The sequence below is a fragment of the Trichosurus vulpecula genome, chromosome 7 (genome assembly GCF_011100635.1).
Source record: "Trichosurus vulpecula isolate mTriVul1 chromosome 7, mTriVul1.pri, whole genome shotgun sequence".
Lineage (NCBI taxonomy): Eukaryota > Metazoa > Chordata > Mammalia > Diprotodontia > Phalangeridae > Trichosurus > Trichosurus vulpecula.
This window is the reverse complement of record NC_050579.1, coordinates 271005348-271031226: the sequence shown is the minus strand read 5'-3', so window position 1 is coordinate 271031226 and position 25879 is coordinate 271005348.

Below are 25879 nucleotides of genomic sequence, written 5' to 3'. Positions count from 1 at the left end.
CTCTATCGTTCCTTCACTGGCATCTTCCCCTTCCCCCTCCCAGGCACCCTCAGCAATCTATCACACAGATTTTACAGTCACTTTCCCCACAAATCTTTGCCATCCCATAACCCCTTGTTTATGGGCCCACAGTGGATGCAAGGAAGTCTCTGCCTACCCAGGGCTCACAGTTTGGTTAGGGAAGCCAGATATTACTACAGGACCATTTATTAAGGACCTATTTTATTTGTGCCAAACTCTGGGGATACAAATACATTAGCAAAAACAGTCTTTCTTTCAAGTAGCTTACTTTCCAATGGGGAGGGCAGCGTACAAGAAGGAATGGTCAAGTCTTTTAATCGGCTGCTGAGCTAAAACTGAGTATGCATACAAGGGTACCAACGAGCCAGACCACCCTTTCCCCTCACCAGACCAGCCTAAAAGCTCATGGCCTCCCAGGCACACCGGTATCTGGGACGAGGTTACCTCTTCTTTGTGCCTTCTCTCTTTTAATACAGGGCCAGCCACCAGATATGTTATCAACCAAGCCAGAACAAGAGCTATCCCTGAGGACCCATTCTGACAGTGGACCAACCCAATAGTCGCCATGTTCTACAAGCAAGAGAGCAAGCCATCCATTTGCTATGCTATTTCTAGAAGGGAACTCAATGGTGGGAAGATGATTGTAGCTACTACATATATCTATGGGAAAGTCCCAGCCATGCTTTACTTTGTTTACTAACCATCCCCTCCTTAGACTAGACAACCTGACAACTAGTCATCGGGTACTTTTTCTCTTCTTCCTTTTCTCCCTAACCCAGGTCTGAAACCAGGAACCATGGTCAAATCAACTCTACCATTGTTCCTGGATTGGGTGTGTCCAACTCCACCACCACTCCCATTTCTTGCAACTTTTTGGACCTACTGTCCCCTTCCTGGCCACCCTTTTGAATTGCCCCCTCCCCATTAGAAAGTAAGCTCCTTGAGGTCAGGGACTGTCTTTGCAAATGTATTTGTATTCCTAGAGCTTAGCACAGTGCTTGGTACATATAATTCCTCAATAAATGTTTTTTCATCCAGTCTTTCATTCAGAAGATGGCATGTGACCTTGTTCCTGATTTGAGGGAGGGGGTGGGGATCCAGCTTGGAACACACAGTAAGAGCTACTAGATTAGACTTTGGACAATTGGCAGAATTAAAATAGGCAGATAGGAGGTGGGGATCGAGGGGAATGGTGTAAGCAAAATCTTTTACAAAGTGAGAGGTGATGTTCACGATGTTCCAGGAATAGTGAACAGATTAATACCGCTAAAGTAAAGTATCTATGCTAGAATGCAGTGAGAGATCAAATTTAGAAAAGTAAAACCCAAACTTTTTACCTTCAAGGACTCTATTACATCTCCTTGCCTCCTCCCAGGACCCCCACCACTCAAGCCTCATTTCTCACGATTCCCCAGTCTGAATCCCATGTTACAACAATGCCTCACCTCCTAGACTGTCAGAGCCTCGAGGAATTTTAGCAAGAATCTAGAAGATGCATTAGATCTGTTCTCTTTGGTCCCAAAGGGCAGAACCAGGAGCAATGGGTGAAAATTGCAAAGAAGCACATTTAGACTAAAGAAAGGAAAAACTTCCAACAATTAAAGGTCCTTCCCCCCCCTCCCAAGTTCTATAATTAATCCAACCCCCTTATTTTTATAGAAGAGGAAATTGAGGCTTTGGAGAAGACAAGGGACTTACTCAAGATCACATGGCTAGTCAGCAGCAGAGTCATGACTTGAACCCAGGCCTCCTGACTCCCAGCCAAATGCACTTTTACCTCAACTGCCCTGCCCTCCACAAAGAAGACAAAGAATCCACATTTATATCCACAGTTTGGCACCAAGTTCTCATTCCAGTCAAGACTTCCATTTGCCAAGCCTTCCCCCAACACAGCCAGGAGTAGGGTTCAGACCAGCCTACAGCTGCAGAAAGAGAAATGGTGTGGCTAAAATATCATACAAAAGAACAAAGCACTGTGAGTTATCTGTGCCAATGCAGAGGGAGTCATGCTATGGAAGAATAAAGAGACTGAACAGTAGGTGATCAAAACCAGTGGATTGTAAAGAAAAAAAAAGGAAAATTGCTTCGTTCTGGCTTTGGAACACAATATAGGCCCACCCTACCTACCATCTTTAATTGGTTCCCTGAAAACATGACCTTGGGTGAAATAATATCACAGGGGGCGATGTGCCTGATCTCATTGGATGGTGTTAGGTTTGGCTAGGAGATAGTATGAAGTAGTAGGAGAGAAAAAACCGGGATCTTGAGAAGTCTTGCTCTTTAATAGCTGCATGACTTTCGGCAGGTCACAAGGCACTTCGCCTTGCCGGGCCTCAGTTTCCATGTCTGTACAGTGAAGGCGTTGGACTAGATAGCCTTCAAACAGCTCTTCCCATTCTGAATTCTGAGTACTGACCATCTGATGTGTACCTTGGGCGGCCGCCAAATGACATTACTATGGGTCTTGTGACATTATGAAAGCATTTGCTTATAAAATATTAATGACGTTATTGTGAAATAATGTTGGTTGGAGCCATGTTATACAGGATCTGCTTATGTGTGACTGAGGTGGGGTCGCACAGCAAATTGGCCTCCCTTGGTGCATATGGTTTAGGCTAGGATCAGAATGAGTTTCTATTTTCTGAACACACAGTATCTCTTGGCTAGGGCCATGTGGGAGGGGTAAGAATGAGGGGAAAGCCAGCCTGGGTTCAAACCTTGGTCATAGTCAGTCCCTATAGTGATAAACCAAATAAAACCAGGCCTTCTTTTGGTGTTGGGCAGCTGGGGAGTTACAAAGTTTAGATATGACAAGGTCCCTTCCCTCATGGAACTTGCAGTTCAGTAGGGAGTCGAGACATAAATACAGCTTATTATCGATGGCTTAGTGGATAGAGCACTGGGCCTGGAGGCAGGAAGACTCATTTTCCTGAGTTCAGATCTGGCCCCAGACACTTACTGGCTGAGTGACCTTGGGCAAGTCACTTCACTCTGTTTGCTTCAGTCTCCTCATTTGTAAAATGGGCCGGAGAAGGAAATGGCGAACCAATGTCTTTGCCGAGAAAACCCCAGATGGGGTCATGAAGAATCAGACAAGACTGAAGAAGGACAAGATCAACAAAGTAGATCAGTATAGCTGGAGCACATGGTGTGTGGAGAATAGTAATATGAGACAAGGCTGGAAAGAGAAGTTGGTGCCAGACTATGTAGAGCCTGAAATTCCAAGGAAAGGAGTCTGAACTATATTCAGGGGGCAACAAGCATCTGCTAAAGTTTTTTAAGCAAAGCAGTGACATGACCAGATCTATACATAAGGAAGATTATTCTGGCAGTGGTATGAAGGATACAATAGAGGAGGAAGGGAGCAGAGACAGGAAGACTTGCTAGGAGGGAATTATAATATCCTATGTGAGTAGTAATAGAGTCCTGCTCTCAGGTGATGGCGGTGGGAAGAGAGAGATTTTATGGAAATGGAATTGGCAAATTTGGTAATTGGTCATGTGGCTGCTGTTGTCTGTCCTTCATTTTCAAAGAGGACCATCAGAAAGGTGAGGCCATGACTTCTGAGTGAGTTGGATTTAAGTGAGGAGGGCTATGCAAAATCACCAGCCCCACTTTCTCCTCCAGAGCCATCTGGGTCCAGTGTATAAGAGTCAAGAAAGATGAGAAGAGTCAAAGATAACCTAAAGTTGAAATCCAGTTAGAGCCACAGGCAGAAAACATGAAGTTGGAAGGAAAGATTTAGTGATAAATTATAATAAACTTGGCTGCATTCAAGCCACTTGTGGGAAATCTCAGTTGGAGGCCTCTTGAAGACAGATACGGATATAAGTCTGAAGCAAGCTCAGTGCTGGAGATAGAGACTGGAAAATAATCTGTTCTGGAATTGCCCAAAGAGGTACACAGCTGTGTTTACCCTTCGACCCGGCAACGCCACTATTAGGTCTGCTTCCCAAGGTGATCAGAGAAAAAGGAAAAGAACCTATATATTCTAAAATATTTCTAGCAGCTCTCTTTGTGGTGACAAGGAACTAGAAATTGAGGGGATCCACCCATCAACTGGGGAATGGCTAAACAAGTTGCGGTATATGAATGTGATGGAATGTTATTGTTTTATAAGAAAGGATGAGCAGGCTGATTTACCTGGAAAGACTTACATGAACTGATGTAGAGTGAAGTGAGCAGAACCAAGAGAACATTGTACATAATAACTGCAATATTATTCAGAGAATAATTGTGAATCACTAAGTTATTCTGAGTATTATTAATACTCAAATCAACTGCAAAAGACCTATGAAGGAAAATGTTAGTCATCTCTCGAGAAAGAAGTGGTAAATAGAAGTGTGCAGAGTATGGTGCATGTGTGTGTGTGTGCGCGCGTGCGTGCGTGCGTGTGTGTGTGTGTGTGTGTGTGTGTGTGTGTGTCTGTGTGTCTGTGTGTGTGTGTGTCTGTGTGTCTGTGTGTGAAATGGTGGCCTCCTCTACGGCAGGGTGGGGAGGGAGAAAGACAGCTCAGAACTTAAAATGTAACAAAAATAAATAAATTAAATTGAACAAACTAAAAATAAAAGAATTTGCACAGAAGCAAAAGTAGAGAGAATGCCAAGGAAGAAAGCACAGAGCAAAGAGGGTCAAGGACAGATCTTTGGGGAACGCCTTCATTAGTAGATCAGGAAGAAGATAAGAAGTCAGAGGACAAGTAGTAAGAGAAGAAGAAGGATAACCAAGAAATCTTGATGTCTTTGAAGCCAAGAGAAAAGAGTATCTAATAGAATGGAGAAATAAAAGTGGTTACAGAGAATGAGGACTGGAAAAGGACTTTGGATTTCATGAAGTCACTGGTGACTGTTGAGAAAGCAATTTCAGTAGAATGGTAGGTGGAGAAATCAGATTGCAAGTGGTTTGGAGGTGGTTGTTGTTCACCCTTCCTTCTCGAAAAGGACCATGACATCAGCAAGGTGATGCCATGACTTGCAAGTGAATTGGATTTAAGTGAGGGAGGGCTGTGCAAAGTCACCAGCCTCACTTTCTACTCCAGAGCCATCCAGGCCCAGTGGCCAGATACGGATCAGGACGACTGGAGATGGCCCGCAGTTTGAAGGATACTTAGTTCATAAGGAAGTGAAATATGAATAGAAAGCAGGAATTATAATATCCTATGTGAGTAGAGAGCAGAAAACTTTTGCAGGAAGTTTAGACATGAATAAGAAAGAAAGAGATGGAATAATAACTAGATGGAGTTTTAGCCAATTCAGTAAAAAGGATGAGAAAAGGCTTTGCTTTAGTAATTGGAAAGACCGGAACATGTTTGTAGGTACATGTTAAAGGAGTCAATATACAAAGATTCATAAAAGAGAGATGACTGCTGGAACAAAATCTTGGACAAGAGGTGAGGGAATAGGATCAAAGGTAAGGGTAGAGAAGCTAGCCTTACTGAGTAGTAGCGATGCCCTTTGTTAGGAAAGCAATATGCTCACTGCTGCTCCCATGCCAGCTAGGCTAGTTTTCCTTCTGTTGTTTCAGTCAAGTCTGACTCTTTGTGACCCCTTTGGGGTTTCCTTGGGAAAGATTCTGGAGTGGTTTGCCATTTCCTTCTCCAGCTCATTTTACAGATGAGGAAACTGAGGCAAACAGGGTAAAGTGACTTGCCCAGGGTCACTCAGTCAGTCGGTGTCTGAGACTGAATTCAAACTTAGGAAGATGAGTCTTCCTGAGTTCAGGACAGAGATTCTATCCAATGTGCCACCTAGCTGTCCATGGTATTCCTTAAGAGATATTTAAACCCTCCTCAGGATTTGATTGGCTTAGGTGTGGAAAGACTCAGGCTATTGACATCACTTTTTAATCTCCTGAGCTTCAAACAGCCATAAGAAACTCTGGTACCAATGGTGTGATTCAAATGAATTAACACCCTGTTCTCCACTAACCGAGCCCAGAGCGCTGCCCCCACAGCTGATGTGGCCGGCTCAGGCCCCGCCCCACTAACAACGGGTTAGCAGAACTAAACCTAAAATTAGGTACTGGTTCTACCAAACCGGTACAAACCAGCTGAATCCCACCCCTGCCCGGTACCCTTTGATGCTTGCTCTGGTGGACCAGAGGGGGCAGGTCAAGCAGTTTGGAGCATCCTCAACACATGTCTTTTTTAAAATTAATTTTCTTAATTGTTCAACAACCTACCAGTGTCTCATTTTGCTTCAGTATCACCAGGGGATTGGGCTGAGTCAGGCCCAGTCCAGAACACCTCTCCATCTTAAACCAAAGGGAAAGAAGAGCTGATATTGAATTTTGCTAGGTCATGATACCGAACTCTGAGGAATGGGGGAGAAGCGCTGAGGCAGCTTCTGGTAGGTGGCCACTGAAAGTGAGTCAGATGAGCTGCTTCAAGTGTGAAGGGTCAGGGAGAGAGCGTGAAGAAAAGGGAATGAGAGAGGGAGTCGGTAGAAGGACTGTGAAACAGCAAGGAGGCCTCAGCTGACCTTGCTGAACCTCAATTCTCTCATCTGCAAAATGTGGCTGATAATGTTTGTGCTAGCAACCTCATGAGGTGGTTATCGATGAAAGGTGCTTTGTAAAGCCCTACTTAAATGTGAGCTGTTCTTGTTACTGTGAGTTCAGTGCTGGGCCAGCAGCACAGGACACTCACTCTCCCAGGGGAGTGGACAAGTAAAGGAGCTTCCGATGGCAGAGGCCGGGCATCTCAGCCAGCCTTACCCAGGCTTGGAAGGGGCATTGAGAAACGGGGACTGTACCTTCTGTTTCCCCCGATAGTGACTTTATGCCCCAGGCATTCATAAGTGGTTTCCTATTAGAAGGCTCTTCGTAGCCTCCCTAAATGGTGGAATAGGGAAATGAGGGGAAGTGTTCACAACCTTCCAGATATCTGGGAGACTGAAGGGGAGGGGGAGGTAGGAGAGAAGGAATCTCTGCAATCTCCCAGACAGGAGATAATGGTGGAGGATTCCTGGCAACTTCCCAGATGGATGGGTGGTTGGGGGCCAGGGACTCATTCACTCAGGCAACAAACATTTATTAGGCTCCTACTATGTGCAGAGCACAGTACTAGTGATGGGATAGAGACAAAAAGCTCAAATAAATTAGGAATATCGCACCTGTGGATTTTGGAATTTTGAAGAAGCACTTTCCAGGATACCCTAAAGATCCTCTGATGCAGGACTAGATGCTTCTGCCAAAGGAGTGTGGGGCGCCTGATGACCTGAAGCTAGGGATGGAGCAGGTGGAGGGAAGGAAGGAGCATGCCCCAAGTCTGACATTTCCAGAATTTCAGAGCTCTGGGTCAAAGCCTTGGCTGGCCTGCAACCCCAGCTATGACTCTGGTCCCTGTCCTCACTTACAGCCCCCTAGAGACGGTGGAAGGAAAGGAGCCACACATCATTTATTAAACACCTACTGTGTGCCAAGTCCAGGGAAAACAAAGATGAAAATTTTGAGTCCCTTCCCTCAAGGAGCTTATCTGGCAAGGTAAAGTGCATATTCTCCCAGGCCTGAAGGATAATAAATAGATTGATTAATTAGTTAATTAATTAATTAATTAATAAGAGACCCCCAAGAAGGGTCTGAAAACCCCAGACCAGTGTTGGGGGCAGGGGAAGGCCTAAGACAGTGGTCTTCCCTGCATTTTAACTCCACTGTGAAAACCATCTCAGTTGTTCCTGCCAGTCTGGAAGTCCTTCTGAGTGTCGAGCCTACAGCTTTCCTGTTGCAAGCCTCAGCAGCCTGCCTCCCTTCCCAGCCCCAGCGACAGGAACCCGACAGGACCGTGATACCTGATACCTACAGCATCTGCCTGGGCTGGAGAGAGCTGGTGAGGCTCATCCCCGCAGCCGGCCGCCCTCCGATCTGGGAATCACCGCAGGCCAGCTCGGCTCGGAGGGCGTGGGAGGGAGGGAGAAGCCGACCCAGGCTCTCTCCAGCCCCCGCTGCTAGCCTGAATCTCCTCCACCCGCAGCCCGCCCGCGATGTTCCCTTCCCAGAGCCTCGATCCGGCGTCTTGCAAAGCCATTGATTAAGCCGAGCGGGGTCCTGCTAATGAGTTGTTGATGATGCATCGCGTCTTAGCTGGCGCTCCCGCAGCTGATGTGAGAGTTAATTACCCCGGGAGGCCCGGGGACGCGATGAATACTTCATAAAGCCGAAACCTGCGGTGAATTATTCATTTGCCGTTTGTCCCCGCAGCCCCGGCCAGAAAACGCCCTAGGAAAGATGAGGGCTGGGATGGGGGAAGAACTGTGCCTCCCCGACTCGACCGAGGGGGTAGCGGGACTCCTGTGGGGCCCCAAGTCGCCAAGCAAGGCCCTAGAGAAGGCTTTTGTGCTTCCAGGTTGGTCAGTCTCCCCAATTACCACCAGTGCTTAGATTAATTAGGGCTGGGCAACCAAGATCCCAGAGTCCCTGTTACCTCAAGCAGAAACTGGGCCGAGTTGTTCCCAAGGAGGCTAGTCATAAAATCCTATCTGTCATATTATTCAAGTCATAGAATGGGAAAGCTGGAAGGGACCATCTAATTCCAACCTCCTTCTCTTGCGGAGGAGGAAACAGGCCCAAGAAAGGAAATGACTCTTCCAAGGTCACTTAGCATTTGAGCCCTAGTCTCCGGACTCCTAGTTAAATGTTTTCCAGAACTAGAGGGTCAGCCTGGTTTAGGCTGGGGTTATTAACCTTTTCGTATATTACAAACCCCTCTGTCAGACTGGCAAAGCTTATCAATCCCATTCTCAGAATAAGGTTTTCAAATTCCTAAAATAAAGTACATAGGATTTCAAAATAAACCAATTATATTGAAATATAGCTGTAATTTTTTTTAAGTTCAGGGACCCCCAGGTTAAGAAGCAGAGAGGGGAAAGATCACTACGGGATGCTATGGTAGGAAGTCAATGTCACTGTTATTTGGGATAGGGAGGGCATACCCCCTGAATTCTGAGGAGGGAATGTGGGAATCCCCTTCCCCGTAAATTTTCCCTCTGCCAACCTTCTGTGGTAACCGGCTCTTTATTTTCACATTTCAATTAATCAACAGCCACAGAACAGAATGTAAGCTTCTTGAGGGCAAGAACTCTTTTGGTTTTTATATCTGTAGCCCCAACTGGGAGCACACAGTGCCTGGCACATAGTAGGCCTTAAATAAATGCTTGTCGAATCGAAATAACTGCAACTTTTAGGGAGGCCTGCTGAAGATTTGATCACAGCAGATAAGTTTACTGGAAATTGGTGTTTAGCCAATGTGGACACCTTTTCTGTGGGGACGACCATGCCTGCAGGAGCCTTGCCTCCTTAGGAGAAATGATTCTTTAAGTCTCCAGTCAGCATCTCCCCCAGTATACTCGCAGCACCCAAAGGGCAGACATGACACATCTCCATTAGGAGTACCCCAACACCAAGGACTGGGACTTCCCACATTAAATTCACAAGTCCCTGAGGTCAGGGATAGACTCTTTCCCTTTAGATTGGGAGTTCATAGAAGGCAGGAACTGTTTTCCCATAAGACTGAGTCTCCTCCGTCTGAGAAGCACCTCCCAAAAGGCAGGGGCAGTGTCTCCTCAACAGATTGGGAGCTCCCTGAAGGCAGGGACAATGTCTCCCCATCAGATATAGTCCCCAGTCTGGAGTGTCTTCCCACAGACTGGGAACTCCCTAACTGCAGGAGCTAAGTTTCTTTATCAAACTGGAGGGGGGTCCCAGAGGGAGCTGGCAGCTGCTAACAGCTGAAGAACCTCCCTCCACCACCACCCCGGCCACACACACACACACACACACACACACTTTGTATAGCGTTTGTCTCAACTCCTTTGCACAGTATCAGGCTCTGATCAGAGCAGAAACTCCGTTCAAATTGTTTATGGTCTGAAATAAGCTTGAGTGTCTCTCTTCTTCCCACCACCATCTCTTTTCATACCTTCCCCCTCCTCTTCCTCAAGGTGACCTGTTCCCATCTCAGCTCAGTGCTTTCTTAAATCCAGAGGATGTGGCTTAGAAAGGTCACCTGCTGAGCTAGGGACTAAGTATGGAGGGAGGGAGGGAGGAAAAGAGGGAGTTGTGAGCAGTCAGTTTGTAGAGCATTTGAGAGGGAAGATTTATAGAGTGCTGCCCTGGGGCTCTGACGTTCAGCCCTCTTCCTTCCAAGACCTGGCACATTTTGTAAGAGGTCCTTATTGTGCTGTTTGTTGAACCAAATCCCCAAATCTCCTGCCTCTGACTTTGTCAGTTGGAAAACATTTATTAAGCACCAACTATGTGCCAGGCACTGTGCTAAGCACTGGGGGTTCAAAGAAAGGCAAAAGACGGTCCCTAAATGCCCCTCATTTTATAGATGAAAGTCAGGGAAATAAAGGGAAGTGATTTGCTGAGGATCACATGGCTGTTTCCCCCACCTTCTTCACTTCTTCCTTCTCTTTCCTCCTTCAACCTCTTCCCTTTCTACTCTCCTCCTATTCCCTCAGTACAAGAGGAGAGGTGAGGGCCCCCTGCTCTGCCAATACCCAGAGTCCCAGGCAACGAATGCACCTTGGCAGCAGAAGAGGGTGTGGAGATTAAAACCTTCATAAAGAGAACCAAACCCAAACCCTCACTCTAGGGCCTTCTCCAATATGTTCTTCCCCCACCCCCATTCACCACTTCTCCCAAAGCAGCTCTTAATTCTCCCCTTTCACCTAATCAGTCAACGAGTATTTATAGCCATTACTAGGTGGCTATACCTGGAGTCAGAGAAGACCCAAGTTCAAATCAAGCCTCAGATGCAGACTAATTTTGTGACACTGGCCAAGTCACTTAACCCCTGTCTGCCTCAGTTTCCTCATCTGTAAAATGGAGATAAAAATAGTACCTACCTCCCCGGGTTGTTATGAGCATCAAATGAGATAATATTTGTCAAGTGCTTAGTACAGTGCGGGCACGTTTGTTGTTCAGTCATTTAGTCCAACTCAGTGTGACCCCCATGGATTTTATCCATGTTTGGGGTTTTCTTGGCAAAGATATTAGAGTAGTTTTCCATTTCCTTCTCCAGTATGTCCCCATTTTACACATAGTAGGTGCTTAATAAATGCATGTTCCCTTCCCTGACTCAACAGATCTGGGTTCATTTTGGGTAGGATGAACCTTCTCACACTGTCTCTTTGGTTTGTGGTTCCAATCAGAGAGACTCTGGAAATATCAGTATCTGCTTCATTTTGCTCTCCCCAAAGAAGCCCTCAGCTTCCCAGCAAACTCTCAGGCTCCTAAGATGGAGTAGTAGTGGTGGTGGTGGCGGTGGTGGTGGCGGTAGTGGTAGCAATAGCTAGCATTTATAATCTTATTTTACCCTTGCAACAACCCTGGGAGTTAAGTACTATTATTACCCCCTTTTACAAATGAGGAAACTGAGGCAGACAGCCATGAAGAGTCAGAAGTGACTTGCCTGGGATCAAGCAGCCAATAGGTAAGGTCAGATTTGAATTCAGATCTTCCTGACTTCAGGTCCAGCGCTGTAACCACTGGGCCACTTAGATGTTCCAAGTTATAGTATATGGCAGGTTTTATTTAACCCAATGAAAAACATGGAACACAGTGCCTCAACCATCATAAAGACTTTCCTCCTTTCTCCAGAGGATGGGGAGCAACCCCTTCCCATCTGGTGAGTCCCGCCTTCCCTCCTGGACCTATACGGTCTACGTGATTCGTAGAACCAGTGAATGGATGGGTCTAGATTATTCTTGAATGCATGGGAAGCCTATTGCACCAGTCTCTCTAGTACCAGTAAGGTCAAGGTACTCAGTTTTACTCTGCCCAGTTATGGTTTCGGCATCTTCATTTGGTTCTGGTTCCTCAGGGACATGGTTCCCTGTAAAGTCTGTCTCTTCACCATAATCTCTGTGTATAAAAATACTCCAAAGCTGCTCCACTCTTGCTCATGTACCAACCCCCTCCCCAGGCTTTCCCAGGGAATATGGAGAAGAGACTCACCTGTATGTCTGCCACACTGGCATTTTCTAAGCCCTGTAAGCTCCTTGAGGTGAGACACTGTCTTTTGCATCTTTTTTTGTGTCCTCAGTGCTTAGGATAGTGCCTGGCACATTGTAGGCCTTTAATAAATGTTTATTGATTATTTGGATAGCTATGTCACTCTCCTCCTCAAAAGTCTTCAGTGGCTCCCTACTTCCTATCAAGTAAAGTCCAGACTCATTAGCCTAGAAGTAAAGGACCTCAACAATCTACTGCCATCTTACCTTTCTAGAATGCCAGCAAAAAGAAGGGCCTTACCAATCTGCCATGCCCCTGGGCCCTAAGGACCCTTGGCCTTACTTTCCCTCCTTCTGCTGTGTCTTCCTGGTCTCCTGACCTGCCACTGTACCCTAAGGATTCCTGGGCCTCGCCATCCATCCTGCAGCAAAACTTTCTTATATCATTGTCTCCCCTAATTAGAATATGGGCTTTTTGAGGAACAGTAACAGTCTCAATTTTCTATTTGGGTTGTTGTCAGTCATGTCAGTAGTGTCTGACTCTTCATGACCCCATTTGGCATTTTCTTGGCAAAAATACTAGAGTGGTTTGCTGTTTCCTTCTCCAGCTCATTTTACAGATGAGGAAACTGAGGCAAACAGTGCCCAGGGTCACACAGGTAGTAAGAGTCTGAGGCCAACTTTGAACTCATGAAGGTGAGTCTTCCTGACTCCAGTCCCAGCGCTCTATCCACTGTTCCACCTAGCCACTCAACAGTTACCATAATGCTTGGCCCACAATAAGTCCTTTGTATATGTTTTTCCTTTCCATTTATTCCCCTCCGCTTTCTTTACTCAATATTCGGATGGATCTGTGCCCGCAATGGTATGGGTAATCCATCCAGCCATGCAGATGATAACCCATCCATGCCTATACGTCCTCTGCTGTTGTCGACCTCATCCTCTCTTACGTTCCCAGCGGGGACTCCATGCCAAGCAAGGCTGGGGGCCTTCCTTCGGTTCTCTCGACACGCAGGATAGCAATGGAGAAGGAGGGCTTTTGCTAGATCTTGGGCCCATCTTTCTCATTTTCTCGGCAACCTTTTTTGCATGACTTCTGCCCAAGTCTTCATTTGTAATGTATTGCAGTCGGCTCCCACCCACCATGTACCTCCTTGCATTGCCCTTTGGGTGATTTTCCACTCCATTTCCTTATAGAGACTGAAATGTTCCATGAGTCACAACTAGCAGCCTCCCTGGAAGAATACTCCCGGGAAAGATCTGGACTTCTGGTTCAGGGCCAATGCACGGTTCTCTGTCCCTCCCTCTCGAAGCCCTGTGTATTCTAGTCTCGGAAAGTCTATTCAAGCTGTTCCTAAAGCCTGGACTGTCCTTCTTTCTCTTTCCCTGTTCAACTATGGCTCCCATCCAAGGTCTCCCACTGCATCGGGGCCCATCTCCATTGATCTATATCTGGCCCCTGGGCCCAGATGGCTCCAGAGGAGAAAGTGAGGCTGGTGACCTTGCACAGCCCTGCCTCACTTAAATCCAATTCACTTGCAAGTCATGGCATCACCTTCCTGATGTCATGGGCCTCTTAGAGAACAAAGGACAAACAGCAACAACCCCTCCCATCCTCGACGAGCCCTCTCAAATGCCACTTCCTCCACGTACCCTTCCATGATCGACCGGTCAGGAACAACCCTGCCACTCCGTAGAGTGGTTTCTTTTGTAGCTCGGTAACGTGCTTGCCATGGCTAGGTCCTGGTTAATGCCGTGGCTTGTGATCGAATTTGCCCTACTCGAAGTCGCACTGTTTGAAGATGCGGTCCCGTAAAATGTGGTCGTTGGTTCCGATCCGAGGGAACATTCAGTAAGAGGTCCCATAATGCAGCCACCGCAGGGGATTCCTTATTCACCCTGATCAGGCCTAGCTGTTGTGTTTTATGGGTTTGTGTCAATTTCTCATGCTCCTAATGGATTGTAAACTCTCACCTTGTCTAGCTGTGGGCTATGCAAACATGCAAATCCAAACTCTATTCTTTATTGAATTAAAGCTTCTCATTTCAGAGTGGTCTGAGATCCTGGCGCTGGGCGCATCCTTCCCCCCGGGGCCTTTCTGCCTGGGGCTTATGCTAAGGTTGATACTCCCTACCCTCTGCACCAAACAGCTCCTCCCAGCACCTGGCAAGGTCTCCTGGGCAGGGAGGAAGAAGGAGCTAGCAACCTCTTCTCTGGTTGGACCAGGGGGGCCATTCATCCCCTCCACACCAGGCCATGTCTGGAACACTCGGGCATCTGGCAGGAAGCCTTGGGCCAGACTGGGCCAGACAGCTGGACAGCCCCCACCAGTTCTGCCTGACATCCACTGTCAAAGCAGGTGCCCTCCCTTTGCCCTGCTCTCTTCCCCCACCCCCAGTCCCGGATCACCTGGCCATCCTAGGAGGCCCCCCGAGAGTAGCAGAGGAGCCAAGAAGGGCCAAGGGACCAGAGAAGGAAAATCAGACAGAACACAGGTCTCTGAGCCACTTAAAACAGGCCCATTTCCGCAACAATTCCTCTCTAGGCCTCTAAAGGGCCAGCTGCGTTTATACTCTGTAAGGATCTCTCCCTTCCAACTCCCCAAATCCACACCCCCTCCAATGCTCCCCAGACCTTAAAAGAATATTTAACCACCTGTTAAATGATTTATCCCGCGGAGGCTTTTTCCGCTCAGGGTACCTCATAGGCCTCTGCGAGAATTAACTAGAGTCATAAATCAAACCGACATTTGAGAAATTTCCAGCCGTCCCAGACAGCAGGCGGTGACTGTGGCCCAGACAGGGAAATGACATTCAGAGTGGGGAGGGTAGAGCCCTGCTCTGATGCTCCAGCCCCTAACCCCTACTCAGGAGAGGACTGGAAGAGAGGTGAGAAGGGCATAGAGGAGAAAGAAAGGAGCGCTTGGACCCTTAGCTCTTGGAGGGATGTTTGTTGGAAGCCAAAGAGCAGACCCCCAAGGAGCCCAAGGGACCACCCAAAACAACGAGGTATCTGCCTCCCAGGTTAGGGATATGTATCACTGTTCCCATTTCACAGATTAAGCAAAATTTGTCTTCTTCGATGTCTCCCACTTCCACACGTATACATACACAGCAACCCACCAACCAGCTTGGCGCTTGCATGCTGCCCAACACGTGATGGACTAATCTGTACTAACAGGCAAGATTTGGGGAGGGGGGAGAGAGTACAGAAGATGCTTCTATTCCCAGGCCTTGGTTTCTTTATCTTTTCTTCATGTATAAAGAGGAGGTTAGATTGAGGTCCCTTCTGGTTCTGACATCTCTAAGCAGCTGGATCTCACTATGCTCCAAATCAATATGCATTGAATGGGTAAACAGCTGCCTGTAGGATGCAGTTTGAGAAGTAATGAGAGCCCCCCACCACCCCACCCCGCTCCCCAAAACCTCTTCTGCCAGTCTGCCTCCAAGCCTGAAATTCCCACCCTTACAGGTATTCCTTTGAGGTTAATGTATCCTCTGCAGAGGGACCTTCTGAAAACAGACTCCAGGATCAGTAAGACATAAGCCTCCTGAGGGCAGGCACTGTCACGTTTTGCCTTTAAATCCCCAGCACCCAAGCTGGTGCCTGGCACATAGGAATTTAATTGATATGGGGAACTCATTCTACCAACGCTATTTGAATGAGGAATGTTGTAAGGCACTTAGCACAGCCCCTGGCGCACAGTAGGTGCTTAGGAAATGCCTATTCCCTTCCCTTCCAATGCAAGTCTGCACCTCAGCAAGCACTGAGGTGAGGTGACTTTGCCAGCTTCACACAGCCAGTACATGTCACAGGTAGGACTTGAACCCAGGACTTCCTGATTCTGAGGCTTTCTCTAAAGCAATGTTTCCAGCTGCCTCCTTACCTGCTGCCCTACTGTAGTGACTGGTGGTACACATTTATTCTTCATTAATACGTTAGCAAGGCAGCTGGGTGGCACAGTGGATGGAGCGCTGGGCCTGGAGTTAGGAAGACCCAAATTCAAATCCGGCCTCAGACACGTAATAGCTGTGTGACCCTGGGCAAGTCACTTCACCCTGTTTGCCTCAGTTTCCTCATCTGTAAAATGAGCTGGAGAAGGAAACGGTAAACCGCTCCAGGATCTCTGCCAGGAGAATCCCAAATGGGGTCACGAAGAGTCCGACACAACAATATTTTAGCACCAATCAGTTACTCATTCCTCAAATGTTCACTGAGCAGCGACCCAAATGATAGCAATGATAATGATAGTAGCTTGGGGGGTGGCGTGGGAGCGTGGAGAAAGGCCATCATAACAGCTAACATTTATACAGTGCGCACTGTGTACCAGGCACGGTGCTAGGCACTTGAGAATGAGTTTTTTATTTGATCCTCACAACAACCCTGGGAGGTAGGAACTGTTATTCTCCCCATTTCACAGAAAAGCAAACTGAGGTTAAATGACTTTCCCAAGGTCACACAGCTAAGTATCTGGGGCTGGATTGGAACTCAGGAATTCCTGATTCCAGGCCCAGCTAGCTACCCCATGGAATGGCAGCTCTGGTAGAGAGCTTTAGAGACAATCTAGTCCAACCTGTTCATTTTGCGGGACAAACTAAGCTGGGCCTTCAAAGACAAAAATGCGACAGTTCCTGCCCTCAAGAGGCTTAGGTCTTACTGATCCTGGGGTCTGTTTTTAGAGGGACCTTCTGAAGAGGATGCCTTAACCCCAAAGGAATACCTCTAAAGGTGGGGGTTTCAGGCCTTGGGCAGACTGGTGGAAGAGGTTTGGGAAAGCAGGAGGGCTTCTTATGACTTCCCGAACTGTGCCCTAGAGGCAGCTGCTCACCCAACCTATGCAGCAGGGAAGGAGATCCCTCGTCCAAGATCATAGCCATCACATAGCAGAAGATGGGATCCTCCAGGTAACTGGGGGAAATTAAGTCAGGTCAGGCTTTCAGCTCATCCCCAATGGCTAACATTTTACAGTTTACAAATGCTTTCCTCAAAGCAACCCTAAGGTAAATACTGTACCCCCTTTTTATAGAGGTACCCCCAATTTACAGAAGAGAAAACAGAGAGGCCAAGTGGCCTGTCCAAAGATAGTGATTAGAGAGAACAGGACTTGGGCCTGAGGCCTTGTGATTCCAAGGCCAGTGTTAGGTATCTTAGAGCCAAGAATATTGCTAATAAATTTTCCAGGGAAGGATGTCAGGCTCACCTTTGGAGTCTTTGGACAAAAGCACTTTAGCCTACATCATGGTATTTGATTCTCACAGCAGAGAGGAAGGCAGGGATCACTAATCTCATTTTATAGAAGAGAAAACCCGGAATGGAGGTAGAGAAGGAAGTTCTAATAGGAGAAGAGAGGCAAGAAAGACTGAGAAGGTAGATGTGGGGACTGCAGTTGGAAAGCACTGAGCGCTGGGGGTGGGGGTGGGGGTGGCACCGAGAGAGAGAGGCCAGGAAGCCATAAGGGAGAGTGGGAAGGATTGAAAACAAATTGTACCCACTTCACAGCTTTGCCAAAGTCGAGATGTTTTTACCTGAATCCTCTCTCCTTGGCTCTTTGTTCACCAGGCAGCCTCCTCTGTGCTGCAGGAGAGAAGAAACCCAGACAATCCCCCCTCTCACCCCAGGACATCACCAACTACCCAAACCAGTGTATAGAGGGGCCCTAGGTCAGAGAAGCAGTGGAGGGGAGGTGGAGTGGGGAGGTGTTGGAGGATGGGGGGTGGGGACAAAATACTATTAGACAGGACTTATGCAGAGATCTGAGCTCAGATGATTTAGAGCTGAAAAGAGTCCTACAAGTCATCTAGGCAATCTCTCTCCTATTTTACAAAGACTGAGGAAGGCTAATTTAAAGTCTTCCAGTGCTCATTCTACTCTAACACTGCTCAAGCCCTGGATGTTAAAGGTGTGGCCTTGGCCACATCTCTTTTCCTCTCTGAGCCTCAGTTTCCACATCTGTAAAGTGGAATTAGTCATCCCTGTCCTGCATACTTCTGTCCTGTAAGAATCAAATGGACATGATGCATACCAAAGTATGTTGTACACAGAACCCGAAAGGGAGCCTTTGCCCCTCTCTCTTTTAAAATTAATTATCAATATCCTCCACAACAGGGTACCGGACACTGGGTTTGGAATCAGAAGGCTTTAAGTTGAAGTCCTGATTCCTCTGTTTACTATCTTGGGCTTTAAGTCCTGGTTCCTCTGTTTACTATTTGGGGCTTTAAGTTGAAGTCCTGGTTCCTCTGTTTACCATCCTGGGCTTTAAGATGAAGTCCTGGTTCCTCTGCTTACTCTCTTGGGCTTTAAGTTGAAGTCCTGGTTCCTCTGTTTACTATCTTGGGCTTTAAGTCCTGGTTCCTCTGTTTACCATCTTGGGCTTTAAGTCCTGGTTCTTCTGTTTACTATCTTGGGCTTTAAGTTGAAGTCCTAGTTCCTCTGTTTACTATCTTGGGCTTTAAGTCCTGGTTCCTCTGTTTACCATCTTGGGCTTTAAGTTGAAGTCCTGGTTCCTCTGTTTACTATTTTGGGCTTTAAGTTGAAGTCCTGGTTCCTCTGTTTACTATTTTGGGCTTTAAGTCCTGGTTCCTCTGTTTACCATCTTGGGCTTTAAGTCCTGGTTCCTCTGTTTACCATCTTGGGCTTTAAGTTGAAGTCCTGGTTCCTCTGTTTACTATTTTGGGCTTTAAGTTGAAGTCCTGGTTCCTCTGTTTACTATCCTGGGCTTTAAGTCCTGGTTCCTCTGTTTACCATCTTGGGCTTTAAGTCCTGGTTCCTCTGTTTACTATCCTGGGCTTTGAGTCCTGGTTCCTCTGTTTACCATCTTGGGCTTTGAGTCCTGGTTCCTCTGTTTACCATCTTGGGCTTTAAGTCCTGGTTCCTCTGTTTACCATCTTGGCCAAGCTCCTTGATTTCTGCTGCGTTTATAGTCGGGTCTCTCCTCAGCTCTAAAATGAGTACACAGTACTCCCACGTTTATAAAATGGGGGTGGGGGCTAATAGCTATTCACCTTAAAGTATTGTTTTGAAAAACAAGTGTTTTGTAAACTGTGAAATGGTGCCTATTGAAGGGGAACTGAAAGCTGAGCCCTGCTGACCTACTCTCACTGGGTCAGCCCTTGGACTAGAGCTGGGCTCAGACTTTGGAGTAGGCGCCTGGAGGAGGGGGGATGGGTTGTGCTAACCAGGAGAAAAGCCTCTGCTCTCCTCCACTTGTTAGTCCTCTCAGCACTCCCAAGGCAGAGCTCCATCCCACAGTTGACTCCCACCAAGCTCAAGCCCTTTAGCAGCCCCCCTACCCCCACCCCAGTCCGCTCAAGTGAAATCCCTCTTGAATCATAAGGAGATCAGCGCCGCCTAGTGTACACACAGTGAACTCACTGAGCTATCCTAAGCCTCTACTGAGACACTGAAGCTCTTGCTTCCTGCCCCTTCGAGGGACCTGGGGGGACAGGTATGGCTGTGATGTAGGCGAAGTTTATCTACAAGGTCATGTCCTTCGACCCAAGTCTTCTCTGCCCTCTACCCTCTTCCTCGAAGGTCATACTGTCCTCACACAACTCTTTGGCTCTGCAGGATACCGTATATAGTAGAAATAGCTCTGGATCGGGAGCTGGAACATCTGAGCTTGAGTCCTAAATCTCCCCCTGAGGAGCTCTAGAACCTTTGGCAAGCGGCTTCCCCTGTCTCCTCACTTTCCAGGGGTAAAATGAAAGGGCTGTGCTAAGTGCAGCCTGACTTGCCCAGTACCACTCACCCCTACCTCTTGCCTCTCGAATTCAGATCTCTCCCTTCTCTTGCATCCTCCATCAGAACTTACTCGTCGAACGTCCCCTCCTACCATGGCATCGCTCTCCATTAGGTCATGGGATCACAGGATCATAGGTTAGAACTGGAAAGGATCTTAGAGTTAATCTAGTGCGACCCTACCTCGTTTATTATTATTACTGGGGCAGCTAGGTGGAGCAATGGATAGAGCACACCTCGAGTCAGGAAGACTTGAGTTCAAATCCAGCCTCAGATGTTTACTAGCTGTGGGCAAGTCACTTACCTGCTATTTGCCTCAGTTTCCTCATCTGTAAAAAATGATCTGGAGAAGGAAATGGCAAACCACACCAGTATCTTTGCCAACAGAGCCCCAAATGGAATCACAAAGAGTCAGACACGACTGAAAAAAGACTAGCCAACAATAATTATTAATATTAATGTTATTATTAATAATAGTTGTTATGATTATGATTGCAGTTAAAGGTTTGTCTGGCACTTACCATGTGTTAGGCGTTGTGCTAAGTGCTTCGTAATTGTCATCTCATTTGGTCCTCATAATAACCCTGGGAGGGAGGGGCTGTGGTTATTTTAAAGATCTTAGCGAGGAAGATAATAGTGATGTCTCGTGACCACATATATGGTGCTTTGGTGTTCTCGAGTAGTTTCAGTGCCATCCAACTCTCATGACCCCATTTGGGGTTTTCTCAGCAAAAATATCAGAGCGGTTTGCCATTCCTTCTCCAGTTCATTTTACAAATGAGGAAACTGAGGCAAACAGGGTGATGTGACTTGCCCAGGGTCACACAGCTACTAAGTGCCTAAAGCCAGATTTGAAAGATGAGTCTTCTTGACTCTAGGCCCTGCACTTTGTCCATTGTGCCACCTAGATGCACCTATATTTTGTAACATGCTTTCTTCCTATTGCTTGTAAGACTGTGTAGGTAGGTAGGTAGGTGGTAAGGAATATCTTTCTACTGATGAGAAAGTTGAGGCCATAAAAGGTAGAAATGACTTGCCCCAGGTCACACAGTTAGTAATCAGCAGAGCAAGGACCCAAATCCAGGTTTTCAGAGTCCAAGGCCAATGCTCCATCCATTCGGGTGAAGATTGGTGTTTCCATTGGAATGAGTTTTCTGGTTGGGATAATATAACCCTGAGACTGTCAGACATTAAGAGTAATTAGTGGGGCCCTAAAGAAAGAAGCCCTAATCAAATCCAAGCCCTTGGCAGAAGATAAGAAAGGAATTTAAAGCCAGAGAGGCAGTATGGATTAAGTAGGGGGAGTAAAATAGGGGAGGCCAGTAGGCCTTGGATCTATGGTGCTTTGTCTCATGCAGATGTTTTACTAAAAGAGGCTGCTTTGCTTCTCCCAAATCATCCCTCCTATAGGGCTGGCTTGATCCTCCTCTGCTTCAGTGGACTCCTGCCTGGGAGGTCAATGAAGGTGGCTTTCTTCACATATAAACCTCAGGGTCAGATGGTTCAAATTAATTAAATTCAACAAGCATTTATTAAGCACCTACTGTGTACCAGGAAATATGCTAAAGTTCCCATTTTTATCTCATCCATCTGAATCAAGGCCTTCCAAGCAGTGCTTTCCTTTAGAGTTGGCACACCTTGAAGTGCCATCCAAAATAACTTCAAAATCCATAAAATACTGGAAGTCAATCTGCCAAGGCCTATATAGATAGAATGATAAAAGACTCTTTAAAGAAATAAAGAATGACTTAAATAACTGGAGGGATGTTAAAGTGTTCATGGTTGGGTGGAGTCAATATAATAAGAATGACAGTACCACCAAAAGTAGTTTATAGATTTAGTGCTATGCCAATGAAACGACCAAGGTAATATTTTATAGAACAAGACAAAATAATTACAAAACTTATTTGGAGGAGCAAAAGTTCTAGAATCTCAAAGGAAACAATTAAAAAATAAAAATGAAGCAGTAGTACAGCACTTCTAGACATCAAATTATGTTTTATATATATATATACATATATATATATATATGTGCTGTATGCTATAAAGCAATAGTCAATAAAACTCTTGGTAGTTAACTTACCAAAGCTTTACACATCCATTCCTCACTTCACCAGGGTAGGACAGCTCATTGGAGGCTGCTGCATGGAGGAAGAGGGCAGGGTGCCATGGATTATTGACCTATAGGGCCAATTTCAAATCCCATTTCTGTTATTTTTAATTAACTAATTAATTAATTTTTAGGTTTAGTTTACAACATTCAGCTCCTCAAGTTTTTGAGTTTCAAATTTTCTCCCCTTCCCTCTCCTCTGCCCTCCCCACCCAAGATGGCAGGCAATCCAATATAGGTTCTACCATCACGCTAAACACATTTTCACAATAGACAGGTTGTAAAGAAGAATTATAACCAATGGAAGGAACCACAAGAAAGAAGAAACAAAACCAAAACAAACAAACAAAAAGAGAGCCAATAGTGTGCTTGTATCTGCATTCAGACTCCGTAATCCTTTCTCTGGATGTGCATGGCTTTTTTCATCATGAGTCTTTTGGAGTTGTCTTAGAACCCTGCATTGCTGAGAAGAGCCAAGTGTACCAAAGTCAGTCATCACAGATACAATGTGTTTGTAATTGTGTATAATGTTGTCCTGGTTCTGCTCCCCTCACTCAGCATCAGTTCATATAAGTCTTTTCAGGTTATTATGAAGTCTGTCTGTTCGTCATTTCTTATAGCACAGTAGTGTTCCATTACATTCATATACCACAACTTGTTCAGCCATTCCCCAATTGTTGGGCATCTCCTTGATTTCCAATTCTTTGCCACCACAAAAAGAGCTGCTATAAATATTTTTGAACATGAAGGTCCTTTTCCCACTTGTATGATCTCTTTGGGATACAGCCCTAGAAGTATTACAGGGTCAAAGGGTATGCACAATTTTATAGCCCTTTGGGCAAAATTCCAAATTGCTCTCCAAAAAGGCTGGATCAGTTCACAGCTCCACCAACAATACATTAGTGCTTCAATTTTCCCACATCCTCTCCAGCATTTATGATTTTTCTATTTTCATGTTAGCTAATCTGACAGGAGCGATGTGGTACCCATTTCTGTTATTTTGTTATCTTGAGCAAATCAGCCTCTCTGGACCTCACTTTCTTTATTTGTAAAAAGTAAATAAACACTGCCAAATTTGTGGGTCTCTTCAAGATCCTTAAGACTCCATAAAGACCATTGAAAAATGTATCTGCTTTAGACAAGGTCCCTCATCTTGACTGGGACTCCTGCCCTGCTAACCTATGTCTGGAATCCTTCTTGATGGAAATTTCCATGCCTCATGATTGATATGGGCATCCCTACCACTTCTCAGTGTCCCACTTCCCATGACATCAGAGGTGTCAGACAATACACCTGAGTGGAACCATAGCTAGACTAGGTACCCAGAAGAAGCTTCAGAAACACCCCTGAGGCAAGCACCATGAAATGTTCTCTCAAATTAAGAGAGGCCAATTTTAAGACAAATTCAATGGGGAATGAGGGAATACACAAGGAAACTGCCTCTAAAGTCTGAGAAGGAAGCTGTTAAGGAGGCCAGTACCTGAGGAAGAGGGGAGCAGGGCAGAAATAGGCAAGCATTTACCTGGATTATGGTCCTCTTCGGTAAGAAAGATTGTCATGGGGATACTCTTTCATACTGTGGAAAGAGTACTAAATTTGTAGTCCCAGAACCTGAGTTCAAATTCTGACTTATTATCTGTGTGGTCTTGGGCAAGTCGATTTATCTTACTAGGACTCAGGTTCCTTGTTTGTAATATGAGGCAGTTGGACAAGATGGTCTCTAAAGTCCCTTTGACCTGTAGCTCTATGATGCTAGATCTTTCTATTTTAACTAATTAGCCTTCTTAGATGCTAAATTAAGAGCTCTTTAGGTGTACTCCAAATTTTAGGACCCTGGGGAAAAAAGTCCCGATTTCCCCAGCCTATTTATATCACCGTACCTGAGAGAAACTACATCCCTTCCTATAAAACCCAAGGTACTTTCCATCCCTCTTAGCTACCCTGGTATGGAGAACGCAACACAGACATCCCTATATTAAACTAGAGCAAATGATATGTGCTTAGCATAACCTAAGTAGAATGAATGAGCAGGTGGAAAAGCACTTTTTTTTTGTTTTTTGGCTAGGCTATTAGGGTTAAGTGACTTGCCCAAGGTCACACAGCTAGTACATGTGTCAAGTGTCTGAGGCCAGATTTGAACTCAGGTCCTCCTGACTGCAGGGCACCATGCTCTACTCACTGCGCTGCCTAGCTGCCCCGAAAAAGCATTTATTAAACACCTACTACTAGGTGTCAGTGACTCTGTCAAGTGCTGTATCCATAAATGCAGAATTGAAATAGTCCCTCCTTTCGAAGAGTGCATTTTTATCCAGATAGGGCATTTTTGTCTGGGGAGTGCCAGGAATGGTGACAATAACCAGGGGGCAGCTACCAGTCGTCATGCCCTTACAGAAGCAATAGTAGTATTGTATGATTACCCAAGGCAAAAGGTAGAAGGCAGCAAGCTGAGAAGTGAGGGGAATTCCACAGCAGAGAGTTAAGTTGGAGGGCAAGATGTCTGGGTGCTGAATGGCAAGCTATCCAGGTTGTCTGGCAAGAAGTTATCCTCCAGGAAATTGAGGGTGCCTCCATCGTCCCTCTCTATAAAGGAAAAGGAAAGGTTATCCTGCGACAATCACAATCTTGGTCATTGCTGGCAAGATCCTTGCTGAAGTCCCCCTTAATAGTCTGATCCTTCACCTGGAAGACAGTCACCTACCTGAGAGCCACCATGGCTTCAGAAAGGACCAATGAATGGTTAATAGGGTATTCGCTGCTTGACAATGCCAGGAGAAATGCCAGGAGCAGAACAAAGGTCTGTACAAAATGTTCGTCGATCCGACCAAGGCCTTTGATGCTGCCAGGCGTGAGGGCTTGTGGGAGATCACGGCAAGATTTGACTTCCCAGAGAAGTTCATCAGTATTGTACTCCAGAACCAGGACGGCATGCTTGCATGGGCTCTGGATAACAGATATTGCTCTCACATTTTCCCAGTCACCAATGGCGTGAGGCAAGGCTGCATGCCTGTTCCCATGCTTTTTAGCATGATGTTTTCGGTGGTATTGTCAGACACGTTCAATTACAACAAAAATGGCCTCAGGGACAGCTACCACACTGATAGTAAATTATTTAACTTGCAAAGGCTACAAGCCAAGACCAAAGTGGAGGGACAGTTAGTGTGTGACTTTTGGGGATGATTGTGCACTCAGTGCAGCCTCTGAGGCTGAGATAAAACAAAGTATGGATCACTTCTCGGCTGCTTTGCGCTCATTTTGGCCTCACAATTAATACCAAGAAAACACAGGTTCTCCACCAGCCGGCACCGCACCCTCCATCCATGAATCCATCGGTTATAGCAAATGGAAAAGTTTTAAATGCTATGGATTTCACTCACCTTGGCAGCATCCTTTCCAGCGATGTCCACACAGATGATGAGGCTGATACACACACTGCCAGTGCTAGCTCAGTGTTTGGGAGGCTCCAAAGGAAAGTACAGGAGAGAAGAGGCACTAGACTGCCTACCAAACTGAAGGTGTACAGAGCCATTGTGCTGACCTCATCACTATAAACCTGTGAAACCCAGACAGGATACCAGCGCCATGCCAGGAAACTAAATGGCTTTGATTTGAATTGTCTCAGGAAGATTCTGAAGATCACCTGGCCAAATACGGTACCTGACACTGAGGCCCTTTTTTGAGCTGAGCTGCCAAGCATTCAAACTCTACTACAGAGAGCACAACTTTGAGGGGTTGGCCACACTGTTCGAATGCCAAACATACCTTTCCCTAGACTATTTCACAGAGAACCCACACAAGGCAAGGCTCGCACAGAAATCAGAAGTGATACAAGCACACTCTCAAGGTCTATCTGAAGAACTTTGGAATTTATTGTGTGATGTGGAAGACACTGGAAAAGGACTGCCCAGTACGGCGTGCCCTCGCCAAAGAGGGTACTGTGCTCTATGAGCAAAGCAGAATTGCAGCAGATCAAAAGAAACATGAGATACACAAATTTAGAGACATCTCCACTCCAAAAATGTTCATGCAGATCATTTGCACCCAACCTGTGGCCTTCTGGGCT